Source organism: Homarus americanus, unplaced genomic scaffold (genome assembly GCF_018991925.1).
Source record: "Homarus americanus isolate GMGI-L3 unplaced genomic scaffold, GMGI_Hamer_2.0 scaffold45562, whole genome shotgun sequence".
Classification (NCBI taxonomy): Eukaryota; Metazoa; Arthropoda; class Malacostraca; order Decapoda; family Nephropidae; genus Homarus; species Homarus americanus.
Window position 1 is genome coordinate 3,014,493 of NW_024744839.1, and position 14,384 is coordinate 3,028,876.

At 45.1% G+C, this 14,384-nt stretch overlaps 1 protein-coding gene across 4 annotated transcripts in view; it reads left to right on the forward strand.

The window, feature by feature from the left end:
• Positions 1 to 14,384, forward strand: part of LOC121878135 (beta-arrestin-1-like) — a 120,405-nt gene that overhangs the window by 70,521 nt on the left and 35,500 nt on the right. The window contains exon 2 of one of the 4 annotated variants that reach the window (XM_042384144.1): positions 9,105 to 9,190. The exons of the other annotated variants lie outside the window; for them this stretch is intronic. The gene's annotated coding sequence lies outside the window, so the exon portion shown is untranslated. The remainder of the gene's footprint in view (positions 1 to 9,104; positions 9,191 to 14,384) is intronic. 4 annotated transcript variants of the gene reach the window in all.

Genomic DNA, 14,384 nt, shown 5'->3' on the forward strand with positions numbered 1-14,384 from the left:
TGACCCAGTAAGACTTTTAATTGGTGTTTACGTCCGGTGTTGTTAGTTACCAGCAGCAATTACACACTTAGACAGATATGCAGGGAATGACGCAGTAGAGTGGACAGTGGGAGGTCGGCAGGCAGCGGTAGAGGATCACTGTTTCGCTGTCGTATGGTTTAATATTTCATTTTTTGTTGTGTTTTAAAGTCAGGTGTTAATTAAGTTTGGTATTTTTACATTGTGGTGTATTTCTCGTTGGCCGTCATGATTATTACTTACCGTGATAATCCTGTTAGAGAGGATATTGGATTAGTTGTTGTGTGCATATATTGTTCATTAAGAATTTTGTGTGATGATTGTTGACGCTGCCGCCACAATTGGGAAAAACTGTTGTACGGTTCTTGGTGTAGATTAATGTGTTAGTTATTCATGGAGCGTCGTGTACGGTGCCTTCTATAACTGTCTCCGCCTCGCTCTTTTTCTCTGTTATATTTTTGGCCTGGAGACGCTGATCATCACGTCTCGTGTAGCTACAGTTCTTTAGTAATCTACAGTAAGTGAGGTGGACTGATATTTGTGTTTACATGTCTGGGTTAGCGTTAGTCCATGTGTCAAAGGCGGTGGTTCAAACACTGAATGTTAGTGGTGACAGACGGGGGGGGGTCAACACTCGGGGCTGAAGGAAACTCGTTCATGAGAGGAAACCTTGAATATTTGTGATCAATACTGTGGTCGTGGATGAGGCCAAGTATTGTAAGTGTGTTGTGTTCTTCGTGAGATTCTCTGGTCAATACAACGGGTGGAGAGAGAGAGAGAGAGAGAGAGAGAGAGAGAGAGAGAGAGAGAGAGAGATTTACAGCTGAAAACACAAAGCTTATACCTAACAAGGCAGCGTGTGTGTGTGTGTCCATGAGCCGCGGGTATAAACTGTTAACATACAGCTGTACCGCCAGGTTATTGTCTTATGTTACGACAACAAATCATATCCACCGTGTGTGTGTGTGTGTGTGTGTGTGTGTGTGTGTGTGTGTGTGTGTGTGTGTGTGTGTGTGTTGCTTGGATCATGTGAACTTGTCTAACTCATCATATAGCCCCAGTGCTATTGGGTCCCAGCCTTATCTAACCCAACCATTAGGATTAGACCAAGTCCCAATTAGTGCCAGTGTCAAGTGGCCTCGATCTTAATGGACAGGTCAGGGTGGGTGCCAGGGGGACCGGGTGCTGTGAGGACAGAAGGCCACTTGACCCTCAGCCTGTCTTTGTGTACCCTGGACGCTATCGTTTCCCTCGCATGACTTTAAAACGAGTGTCTGGGTCCGCATTCTCAGAAATTCCAGAGTTGAATTTTACCGTAAGTATGGATGACGGAATACATGTAATGGCGGTACAGGCGCTGTATAATTCGACGCCATTGACTTCTCTGAGCTTAGTGGGGTATTTAGACGTGTTCCTTTACACGGGGGAATATTGTACTGATGAATCTGTTGAAAATTCATCTTTGTCTTTACTCACATCTCCAGTTAGAGGTGTAATACGGTTTATGAGTAATTGAGAACCTAATTGCAGGTATTGTCTCGGAGGCCGCGAGGAATGGGACAAAAACTGGGAGGGTGGACAGTAAGGTGGTGGTGATGATCCAACTAAAGGTCACCCAGCATGTACACTCAAGATGATGTTCAAATACACTCCTCCCCCCCTCTCACTGAACCTATTGACGCAGCTGAGTGTCGTGTATACAGTGTCACAACCGAGGCCTGGGTGCCATGTATACAGTGTTAAAACCAACGCAGTTACAGGGCGAAGAGGCAGAGTGAGCTGGTCGACAAACCCATATACTAATGACGTGATGTAATGATTTGTAGAGAGTTTTGGGATTTACTGTAGAGGTCCGGTGCTGTACAGTATAATATGTAGTAGTGCCACCTGTCCGCCAGTGTTTGATACGAGGTGATTAATGACGAGCCGGGAAATATAATTATATACCCTACCCTACCCTTTTTTATGCCCTTATGGTTGTGGTCCACGCTTGTAATACCATCGTCACTACTAACTACAGATTAATTAATGGTTGTCCATAAAAATGTTGGGATTGGCTTTTGAAAATATTTTTATTTTGTCTTCCCTGGATAATTGTGTGTGTGTGTGTGTGTGTGTGTGTGTGTGTGTGTGTGTGTGTGTGTGTGTGTGTGTGTGTGTGTGTGTGTGTGTGTGTGTGTGTGTGTGTGTGTGTGTGTGTGTGTGTGTGTGTGTGTGTGTGTGTGTGTGTGTGTTTTATCATCGCCTTCCTCTCACTATATACATTTCTCCATGCCACTGTGTCTTTGTACCCTCTCTCCGACATTGCCCCCCTTCCTTGTTAACACTGCAGCCACGAGAGAGAGAGATAATATGATGAATGTTTCCCTGGCGTGAAGGTTCTTGACCCCAGACACCAGCAGCAACACTAAAGTGATAGTCCCTAAAACACACACACACACACACATACACACACACACACACACACACATACACATACACACACATACATACATACATACATACATACATACATACATACATACATACATACATACAAACTGGACTGGAAGGCCCATGTAAATAACACAGTCAAGGCAGCCTCGTACCGTCTCTACATGCTACGACGACTTAGGTCACTTGGGACACCCACGCCAGAGCTGAGGACTATCTACAACGCCTTTATTCTCCCCAAACTAACGCCTTTATTCTCCCCAAACTAACGTATGCGTCACCAGCCTGGTCGTCTTCTCTCAACTCCACCCAACAACGTCGGCTAGAAAAGGTACAGAAAATGGCCTGCAGAATCATGCTCGGCGCAGAATACTCCGGCTACATCAACGCTTTCTCCACCCTGGAAATGCCATCCCTCAGTGACCTCCACCACCAAGCACTGGAAAGGTTTGGCAGCCAACTAATACACCACCCTCGTCATCGCCACCCACCTCGCGCAGTCCGCCACTACAACAAAATTCAGCCCATAAGAGCCCGCACCGATAGATATAAGAACAGTACCATCCCATCTATTGTTAAAATAATAAACAACTCCTGATTTATGTACTGTACAGCCCTGTAAATGTATTCAACGCATATTATATCATTATGTCTAAATCAAATATAAGTGTATATTTTCAGCCACCGGCTGCAACTCTATTAATAAACCGTTTATTATTATTATTATTATTATTATTATTATTATTATTATTATTATTATTATTATTATTAAAGTACTCCCCTAAGTTGTATACACTGGATCAGGGTGAGTCAGGAGGTCCAGCACTACCCAGCTTAAAAAATACATCGGGAGGAAGAGGATGACCCTAGGGAACGTGTTTACGACCGAAAACAAGATACAGCAGGTGGTAATGGCTGTTGCCGCTACAAACAGTCGACTGATAATTTGACGAGATTCTGACCAACCAGTGTGTGTGTGTGTGTCATTTTGTGGGTGAGTGCGTGTTGATCTGGTTCTGGGGGAGGGAGGGGGGGAGTGGGGATGGTCTGTGGGGGTCACGTCTAGAAGTCCGTCTCCTTCCCCCTGAACACACTTGAGTGGTGATCACGTAGCTATTTTTGCCGAGTAATAAAACCTGACTTTTCTAAATAGGATGTTTATGTCACGTATGAATCTGACTTAATTCCGGGTGGAGTTAAAACAGCGCGATGTCCTGAGAGCAGCCCAATGTTTTTGTATATAATGATGATCACAGTTTATATAAGTATCGTAAAGTATCATTACTTAAAAACGGCTCCGTCATCACTTCCGCTGAGGTGCCGTGATGAGGCTGTAGATCACTCGACTGGCTCTCGGGGAGGCCTCCAAAAGTTGTCTTGAGGTAAACTGGAGGTGATACATCCAGAGGCGGAGTTAAAGGTGATGTGCCTCAAGCTTCCTGTCCCAGCCTAGTGGGGTGACCCACGGGGAGTAGCTGCTCGCCCCGCCCTTACTTGTTCCAGCAAGGGGTGTGACCCACGGGGAGGTGTTGCTAGCCCCTCCCCCCACTCAGCTGAACTAGCAGACCGTGTTTGTGTATTTTCCTCCCGACGAGCATTGATCAGTAATCACCTCACAAACCACGACCCTAACAGCACCTCCCTGGCGTGTGGTGGAGGTTATTGGCCGCCGCCTGTGTGTGTGTGTGTGTCCTGCTGCACCGTGTGTGTCCTGCTGCACCGTGTGTGTCCTGCTGCACCGTGTGTCCTCAAAAATAGATAACACACACACACACACGAGGTCAGGGAAAGATTACCTTTATAATTAAAATAAGACTCGATACGTTCGATTTAAAGTCGAACACGCGATATAATCCCGACCCGCCTGTGCCCTCCCATTATAATCGTATCACGTCCCTCGTCACACACACCGCCCGCTGCTTCATGAACTGCCAGGCCCCGAGCACAGCAACACCGACGCCTCTTGATTCCATAATAACCCGAGACCTGAATAGGAGTTGCAATTTTAACACCTGACATGGAGACATAATGGTGATGATGACAATAATAATAATAATAATAATAATAATATAGTGATAGTTTTAGTAATTACTCACATTTTAACATTTATTTCACACATTTCACAAACGCGGGAAAATCTTTGAAACCTTGAGAGATTGTTATGTTGTACCGGCCACAGCAGTAGTGTCATGCACTTAGTGGGAGAGATGAACCTTACATATGAGAGTACAATGTAAAGCGGGTGTGCTGCTACAGTGTACAATGTGTAGACCAGTAGGGATTGTGGGTGTAGTGAACCTCAGTGTACAGGGTGTGTGTACAGTCATCGATCACCTTGCCTCAGGGGTGAACAGTAATGGGTGTTAGTCACTTCCGTCAGGTAGCCACGGCTTTATTGATCTCTTCCACACCTCACCCCTGTTTCCTTCCCCCTCCCATCTCCACCTCCCCCCATTCCCCTCCCTCATCCCCCATCCCCTCACCCCCCCACTAGTCACGACGGCGAGTTTGACGTACATGTGGACTTGACTAGCCTGACTGTCCTACTCGTAGACCTGACTCACACCTGACTGTCGAACATGTGGACCTGACTCACACCTGACTCGTGTGTGTGTGTGTGTGTGAGATGGAGGAAGGTAGGTAGAGTGTTGTCTCAATTATGGAATACAATTAACTAAGGTGTTGAGGGGAACCAGGCCACTTGAATGGTTCGGCTAGGTAAAAGATGTGTGTGTGTGTGTGTTCAGTGCTTGGACAGTGTCCAATGGACACAGGGCGCGTACACACACGCACACACACACACACACACACGAAGCGGAAAGGAACTTCAATGACTAGCAGTTTTATTTCGCGCAATTGTTTTATTTTTAGTATTCTGTAAACCAGCTCCTTATTACTACGTTTGGTTAATTACTGTTATTATCTCAGTCATAAGTTAAACCAAGTGTTATTATATATTACGTGTTATAATTAATTACTTTAACTATATTACGTGTTATAATTAATTACTTTAACTATATTACGTGTTATAATTAATTACTTTAAATGACGGTCATTAAGTTCAGCCATAATGTTATCGTCACTTATTTAATTATTATTTCTAGCCGCTATTTAATTTATTCATGAGGTTAAGCGAAACTTTATTTATTTTATTTATACATTTTATTCATATTTTATTTTGTTCAATCTATTATTAGTTTTTCTTCTCCTTTCCTCCTCCTCTTCTTATTTCTTCTTCTTCCTCTTCCTCTTCTAGTACTGTTTTAATATTAATATACTGTACAACTCTCTTAAGTAACACACGTAAATATTTAACACGTTAATTTACCTTCTCTCTCCTGAAGAAGAATGGTCTGGGTGTAAATTGTAGTTATTGTAGCAGACTTCAGGCGCGTGAGGTAGGTGTGTGTGTGTGCAGGGTGTGGGGGTGTCTGAGTGTGGGGTGTGGGTGTGGGGGTGTCTGAGTGTGGGGGGTGGAGGGGGTTACAGGGGTTGACAGCGGCAGTACCAACAAGGGGCCAATGTCAACAAAAGCGTGACGTCACCCAGGACAACAAACACTGCTTTGTGTTGACGGTGTGACGGGCCAGCTGAGACCACAGAATGAGTCACTCCTCTTCCTCGGCGGCTCCACACACACACACACACACACACACACACAGCATGTATAACTTACTTACACATCAAATATTATATACAAGTTTTGAAACATTTATATATCTTGGGAAATGATTTAAATATCCATATGTGTGACAGCCCCTTCCCTTATATTTAAAATCAAACTAGCATAAAGTGAAGTTAGTGAACGTTGCTATTTAAAAGTATAGTTTCAATATATATATATACGTTGCTATTTAATGATACAATCTCAGTATATATGTTATTGATGTTATTTTGCTATTAGTTACATTCTCGTGTTGTCTTCAGCTAGTAGGAGTGTTGTCAGTGAGGGAGGTGTGAGTGTGGCCCCTGAGGTGTAACTAACATGACGGAGGGGTGATGGTGATCTTGCCACCTGTGCGTGTGTCCCTGTTCTTGCTGCTGAGTGTTTGAGTTTGAGGAAAAAAATGTGTGTGTGTGTGTGTGTGTGTGTGTGTGTGTGTGTGTGTGTGGACAGACAGTGACGCAGTGGTGTCAGGTGTACATTGGTCACACACCATCCTTCACGCCCACTCCCTCCTCCCGCCTGTCCTCACTCCGTCCTCCCCCCCCTGTCCACCCCGTCACCATACCTGTCCACCCCGTCCTCCTTCCTGTCTCAGTTTTACGTGTCTCGCTCCCATCACTCTTCTCCTGTCCACTAGATGTGAGGAGGAGGGAGGTGAGAGAGGTGGTGGTGGCGGAAGAAAAGACAGTGAGCCATATAGCGTTGCCTCCTCCCCCCTCTTCCCCCTCTCTTCCTCCCCTTTCCTTCCTCCCGTTCCCCCTCCTCCCGTCCTCCCTCCCCCCTCTCCCCATATGCCACAGTAACTTGATAAAAGGTCTGGTAGCTGGAAATGTAATTCAGCGGTCGGCTTCTCCTCATGAATATTTAGTAGTTGTTAGTTAAGTCGGATCTTCCATCTTTATTTACCTGTGTGTGTGTGTGTGTGTGTGTGTGTGTGTGTGTGTGTGTTTTATATATATATATATATGTGTGTGTGTGTTTTATGTGTGTGCGTGTTTTTCTGCCTGTGTGTGTTTGAGACCTCTGATTATCCATATTTATATTGATTAGTTTCATTGTTTATCATTCATCCTAGCATCCTGCATCCTACAACCTAATAGCCTTCATCCCAGCATCCTCCCCTACATCCTAGCTTCCTACATCCTAGCATCCTTCTTCCTAGCATCCTACATCTCAGCATCCTTCTTCCTAGCATCCTACATCCTAGCATCCTTCTTCCTAGCATCCTACATCTCAGCATCCATCCCAGCATCCTTTATCATAGCATCCATCCTAGCATCCTACATCCCAGCATCCATCCCAGCATCCCCAGGTAGGTAGGTCGGGATAATTACACGCCCAAATTTCTTGCCCTGATGAATGTTGAGTCTAATGAGATAATTATTCCTGTGTTAAGATTGAGATCAGACAGGGAGGTGAGGTGAGGTAGGGAGGATAAGGTAGGGGGAGGGGGAGGTGAAGTAGAGGGAGGTAAGGTGAGGTAGGGGGAGGGGGAGGTAGTAGTGGAGGGAGAGATGGAAGAGAGGAAGGGAGAGGATTTTATAATTAGACATGAGAGAGAAATACAATCAGACAGACAGACAGACAGACAGGTAAGTGTGCCAGTTAACAAGTTAGGTTAAGGTAGGTTAGGTTAGGTTTCATCACAATGTCAACACACACAGTAGGCAAGTCAATGACACACGTAAATCGTTTCTGAAATATTCCAGCAGCATTGTAAGGGATCATTTTTACCTCCTCAACCTGAGTAATAGGAGGAGAGAGCTCAGTTCCTTGTGTTGTCTGTCTGTCTTTATTTGGTAGCCTGTCTGTCTGTCTTTGTTTGGTAGCCTGTCTGTCTGTCTTTGTTTGGTAGCCTGTCTGTCTGTCTTTGTTTGGTAGCCTGTCTGTCTGTCTGTCCGTGATTGTGTACGTGTCTAATATCCTAAAGGGCTGAGGATTTGTGTTGAGTTTTTATTGTTGACGCTTTTGCCTCGTTATTTACTAAGGTGTTCTCCCTCAGTGGTGCAGGTGGTGGTAGTGGTGCAAGTTGTGATGGTGGTGGTGATGAGGATGGTGGCAGTAATGGTGCAGGTGGTGATAGTGCCGTGGTGGTGTATGTGTGGTGCTGATTGTTAAGGGGGACTTGACCAACACACACACACACTCTTGGTATAAATCTGATTGTGATTTAATTGGAAATAGATTGGCAAATTGCATGTAAGCGAAGGGAGGTCACACCCGGGACCACCCTTCCTCCTCCTCTCCCCGTGTCACGTTCACTCCGTTAGGTCAATCGTTCAATAGTTAAATGGGTCAGTGTCCTAATAGGTTCGACCATAACATAACCTAACCATTAGCAATTGAGCACACTCATAACGGGTCGAATAAGATAGGTTCTGTTTGGACTGGGCCTCTTAGCACCGGGGTCCAACTGCTCACACCAGCTAGCGGCCAGGGCAGTGTACGATATGTGCATCATCATCACGCCGCCAACAATTTCCGTATCGGCTCACTAATGGCCCCAGGGGTCATGATAGCCACGCGGCTGCATAACTTGCCCGATAAGGCTGAAGAGGAAATGCTGCTGGTGGTGTCCCTGTTTTATTATGTATATTATAGTTACAGGGTTGGTGCTCTTGGCTGTCGGTAGGTAAGTGTTGTGCTCGCTGCTGCTGCATTATATGGATGTGTATATTCTGTAAACGTCGTGTGTACATTATGTGGGCACGTACACACGGTTAAAAAGTGTTTTCCCCGGATAGGTCTGATGAATTTTGAAATGATCAATAAGACTCGTGTTGTCTCGGTAAGGTTGTCAAAATTCTTCATCCGTTGTGTCGTTTTGTGGTAAGATACTTTTTTTTTTACCGTGTTGACGTGCCAACACTTACATGTATGTACACTTTGTCATGTATTCGATGTATAGTAAGTTAGTGTGTGACATGTATGGTGTGTAGGCTACGTGTTGGCCCGGTACTAATGAGGTGTTTTGTCTGCATTGCAGGTAGGCGGGCGGCGTTATTTGAGGGAGATTACACCCACAGACCGGCTCCCTCAGTACTCACACACAGTAACGGTAACTTGAATACTGTAAGTAATTGCCTCACCTGCTACCTGGTCTCACCTGGTCGTGTGCTTCACCTATCCTGATCCCAGCCATCTAGTACATAATATGCTCCACTTAGTCAGCTAGGTCAGGTACTCACACATCACAGACTAATAAATAATCCGGGTCACTGAATAACACAGAAGAACATTGGGTTAAAAGGTTAATAAAGCCGCTTGTGATGACCTTTGAAGTAACAGACATTTGACCTTCTATGATAATTGGCTCTTAACCCCTGGGTCTTGTATAGTGATGTGTGGGGATGGATATGGTTAATGGCAAGAACTTATTTAATGTTATTCCCGTGGTGGTGAATAGTGTACCCGGTGTGGTTTGTTGACGTGGGCGAGGGAGGGAGGGAGGAGGTGGTGGGTCGTGTTATCAGCCAGGCCAGCAGATAACGATATAAGTATAAGTTTTATAGCTGTATTAATTTTTCGTTTATCAGTAGAGTGAATTGTGTCGGTGAGCTTTGTTGTGTTTACTTTGTCCGTCCGCGCGCGTGTGTGTGTGTGTGTGTGTGTGTGTGTGTGTGTGTGTGTGTGTGTGTGTGTGTGTGTGTGTGTGTGTGTCCGTCCGTCCGTCCGTCCGTCCGACCATGTCATTTTCTTCCTCGTGTAACATGGTATCGTAATAGTTTCTACCAAAGTATACAATTTTGTCATCACTAGTGCAGGAAGGTAGCAGTGTGTGTGTCTAGGTCAGTGTTAGTTTAGGTCACAGGTCAGGGTTGCGTACTGTTTTCTTCATCACCTGTTCGATAAATTGTTGACTGTGCATTGATGTCACACAAGGACAAAAGACGTGAGGTTTCCCCAGCATTATTGTGTAACTCACGACCTTACTTCGTGGTATAATGTACAATATGCCAAACGTTCGCTCTAGTTTCCTGGAGACAGTGGTAGGTGCACCGAGAGAGTCGTGGTGGCAGGGCTGTGTACTGTGGCTGGAAGGAGGAGAGGTTTCCGTGCCGTCCTCCATAATCTGGACCACTGAACTACAGGCCACCGCTCCCGCCCTTCATATATCACTCTTCTCGTCGAGCGTGGGGGAGGAGGGCCGCCTCTCCCCGCCCGTCTTCAAGGCCGGGATAAAGTTGAGGTGCCATTATTGTGACGGCACCACCGTCTGGGGCACCAACATGATTCCTTCTACACAGTCACTTCAAAAAGAATCGCAAAGACTAATCACACAAGACCTGGTGGAGACTGATGAGGTCACGTGGTCCCTGCTGCTTCCTGTTATGGGAGGGGGCAGGATTGTTTGTAGTTGTAAAAAGTGTAAATTGATCACAGGGAGAGGTTGGGTTGTAGGTACAGTAAATATTACTCAAAGGAGAGTCTAGATCGTTTACTGAAGACTCGCTCATCAGCACCAAACTACTTTATGGTACAATTAAAATGAAAATCATGTATTCAGAACAAAAATACAACAGCACAGTAATTTTCGTGTGGTTGTAGTATAGTAACTTGGTGTACCAGCCTGTGTAAAATTTAGAACTGGTGTAATACCGGTACCTAGCTTGCCTACACTAACACGGTATAGGACCTAATGATTTACAGACAACTGAAGATGAAGGTAATTAATTTTTGAGGCAAGACTGTATTTTTGTTGTACCATAAACGACAACTCAAATTAGTAAGTACTGTATTAGACTCTTACATGTATCTGCTGTAGTTAGATTGAATCCAAAGTAAGTGAAACCTGGCGGACAAATTCCATAGATTTACATAATTGAGCCATAATAAACTGTAGGTGATGTAGATGTTTCCTTATTTAGACAGTGAAGCATTATGAGGGAAGTGTGTAGTGTAGTTTAGTGTAGTGTAGAGCAGTGTAGAGTAGTGTAGAGCAGTGTAGTGTAGTGTTGTGTAGAGCAGTGTAGAGCAGTGTAGAGTAGTGTAGAGCAGTGTAGTGTAGTGTAGTGTAGTGTAGAGCAGTGTAGAGTAGTGTAGTGTAGAGCAGTGTAGAGTAGTGTAGAGCAGTGTAGTGTAGTGTTGTGTAGAGCAGTGTAGAGCAGTGTAGTGTAGTGTAGTGTAGTGTAGTGTTGTGTAAAGCCAACAAGTGCTTGTCCTCCTCAACCTCCGCTGTCACCACACACACACACACACACACACACACACACACACACACACACACACACACACACACACTTTTCACTATTTTAATTTGATATTCAGATATACACATATTGCAGATCTATCGCCATGACTGACTGAAGTGTGATAATGAGTGTAATTACGGCCGAGTATTTCACGCAACATTCTCACAATTATTTTCCAATATTAAAACTGATTCGCGTAGTAACACATAATTGCCACAAGAGGAAATTGGTGGTGGTAGTTTATGACTGTGTGTTGTTAATTATTGACAGGTGTTACCGTATATGCTATAGTGAATATTGTGTGACTTTAGCACCTGCCGCCCTCTTATCTAACCTCAAATTCTAAAGGTTCATCTTTTAAGTGTTCCTCTGAATTGAAGGTGAAATAGTGTACGTAACTCCTTGATGAAACAAAAACAGAAATACATTAAAATCTTCTTTCTTGTCGCAACAGTTAGAAAATAAAACTGAGACGGAGAATCTATGGAGACACGTGTGTACTTTGTCCCTATTGCCTCTCAGTTAGGTAGAGTCTCCGGGCGGTGACAATGATATTTCTGGACATTATTTTAGCGTTATAGCCAACCAGTTAGATGTATTGTTCACTTAAGAATAATAATTGTTGTAGGAACCTCTTAAAATCTGGACCTTGGTTTGTGAGTCATGCTAGAAGTAACACTCCCGCGTCATGAAGAGTTAGAACTTTAAACTTGGTTTCCATTCGTGGAGATATTATGAAAGCCCAGTTTTCTATATAAGTAAGACCGTGTTAAAGTTTTCTCGGTGACCGTGAGTGTTGTCGCCCGCGTAGTGTCGTGTGTAGAGTTGCTCCCTGGCACACTAGACACCCAAAATTTTGAACCACGAAAACATGTTGTGGTGGATGACGCAATTAATGGGGGTGATAGGGCCGCGTTATCCTGTGTGAGCCGTGTTTACGCACCAACCAGCTGACTTTTGTTGTGAATGTTCCTCTGTCCGGGGGTGTAGAGGCAGGTTACTTCTCTCTACCTCCCTCACGATGATATGATTTTGATAATTCCATTTAAATTTTTCTTGTTTTGTGTAGAACCTAAGACAAGTGAAATGTGCCTGTATTTATAGATCGTGGTTGATGACGTACTTAATACATCAAAATAACAACAACTACTGTACTAGGAGTAGTATAGGTTGTGGCGATGCTAGTGTTATGGCTGGTTGGCTCAAGTTCATACGGCTCCTATGGTAGCTAACGTAATGATTTTTATATGGCCGGCTCTGGTGTTGTCTAGCCGTGCGTCCGCTGTAGTTATACGTTACTTTTATCTTTAGTTCTTCCCGTCAACTAGGAAGCCCGTTGTCATCAAACTCGGTACTGTAGTCATGCCCACTAGCTGGAGGTGTGTGTGTGTGTGTGTGTTTTAGTAAGATAGCTTCAGCCGCGGGGTCATTTTTCTTCGTAGACAGTTTCTATCACGTGAGTAAAGCGTGCCTGGCCCAGTGTACTGTATACCGGGTGTTAAACGGCAGACTGTAACAAACACTTCCCTTCAACCCGGTGTTATATACAGTACAGCACGAGGCGGAAAGAACATTGAAACGTGTTATTGCCAGCTGCATATGTAATTAACTCAGGCCCTTCTGTTAGATGTTCGTTGTTATATATTATAGTTATTGGTGTGATGGAGAGCTCTGACCTTCCCCCGCTGGTGGGTGATGGCATTACCGTGTTGTGAGGCTCACTGGGGGGCGCCACTCACACCCTCATAACCTGGGGGAGTGTGCGGGGTCTCCTCTTCTTTCATCCATATTTTCACCCTCTTCTCTCCCTGTGCCTCACCCTCAGTAGTCCCTCACGTCTCGCATCTCACTCTCCAATACTCCCCTCCCAACTCCCCTGAGTAAACGCGACTCTCCCCTCTCGTTTTACCACTAAAGGCCGGAGTCTGCGTTGCCTGGCCGCTATACAGTAAATGCAACTTAAAAAAAGTCTTAGTTTATCATTTAGAGTCTAAATGATAAACTAAGACTTTTTTAAGAGTTCATACGACCACCACAGCTAAGTTACGAACCGTTAGTGAATCGTTCTTATGGTAGTTCGTATGGACTTCAGATTTCACGGTAGTTATGAACTTCGTATCCCAGCAGTGTTAGTGAATCTGGGCCAATAGGTTGTACAGTTAATACACCATCAACAAATGGTGCATATTTTCTATTATAGGTACAGTGTGGATCTGGTTCAGGCTGCCTTACTGGGTGTTGAACAATGCAGACCAGTGCCTCAACATGTGTACCTTATAGCTGTAATACTCATCAGTGGGAAGAGATGTACCGTATTATGCAATGGGGTGGCTGCACTGACTTATCTTTTTAGTGAGCAGAACATAACTTGACAATTTCGGGGGGGAGAGGAGGGGTCATGTTTACTCATATGCTCTCTTTTCCTAGGCCGACAGGGGCTAAATTTGGGATCACTGAGGTGACACTGCCTGTTGTAGAGGAAGGTGTGGTTCACGAGGGATTGACGCATGTGATGGATGAAAGGTAATTAGTGCCAGGGGAGGGGAAGAAGAGGGATTGCCAGAGAAGTTGGGAGGGCTGCCAGGAGGTGGAGGGAGTGCCAAGGGGGGGGGGGAATGCCAGGGAGAGAAGGAGGTGGTGCCACTCGTGCCGGAGATGAAAGCATCCATCAAAGTGCATTCATAAGATACCATGAACCAGAGTGATCAACCAGCACCATGTGTTCCCATGTGTGCTCCTGTGTCCCTACCATGTGGTGTGTTCCTCCTGTGTCTCTACCACCTGTGTCTCACCATGTGTTCCCTCCCTGTGTCTCTACCATGTGTTCCCTCCCCTCACCATGTGTGTTACCTCCCTCCCTGTCTCTCACCATGTGTTCCTCCCTGTGTCTCTACCATGTGTTCCTCCCTGTGTCTCACCATCCTGTGTCTCTACCATGTTCCCTCCCCTGTCTCACCATGTGTCCCTCCCTGTGTCTCCCTACCATGTGTTCCCTCCCTGTGTCTCTACCATGTGTTCCCCTCCCTGTGTGTGTCTTCCCTCCCCTGTGTCTCTACCATGTGTTCCCTCCCTGT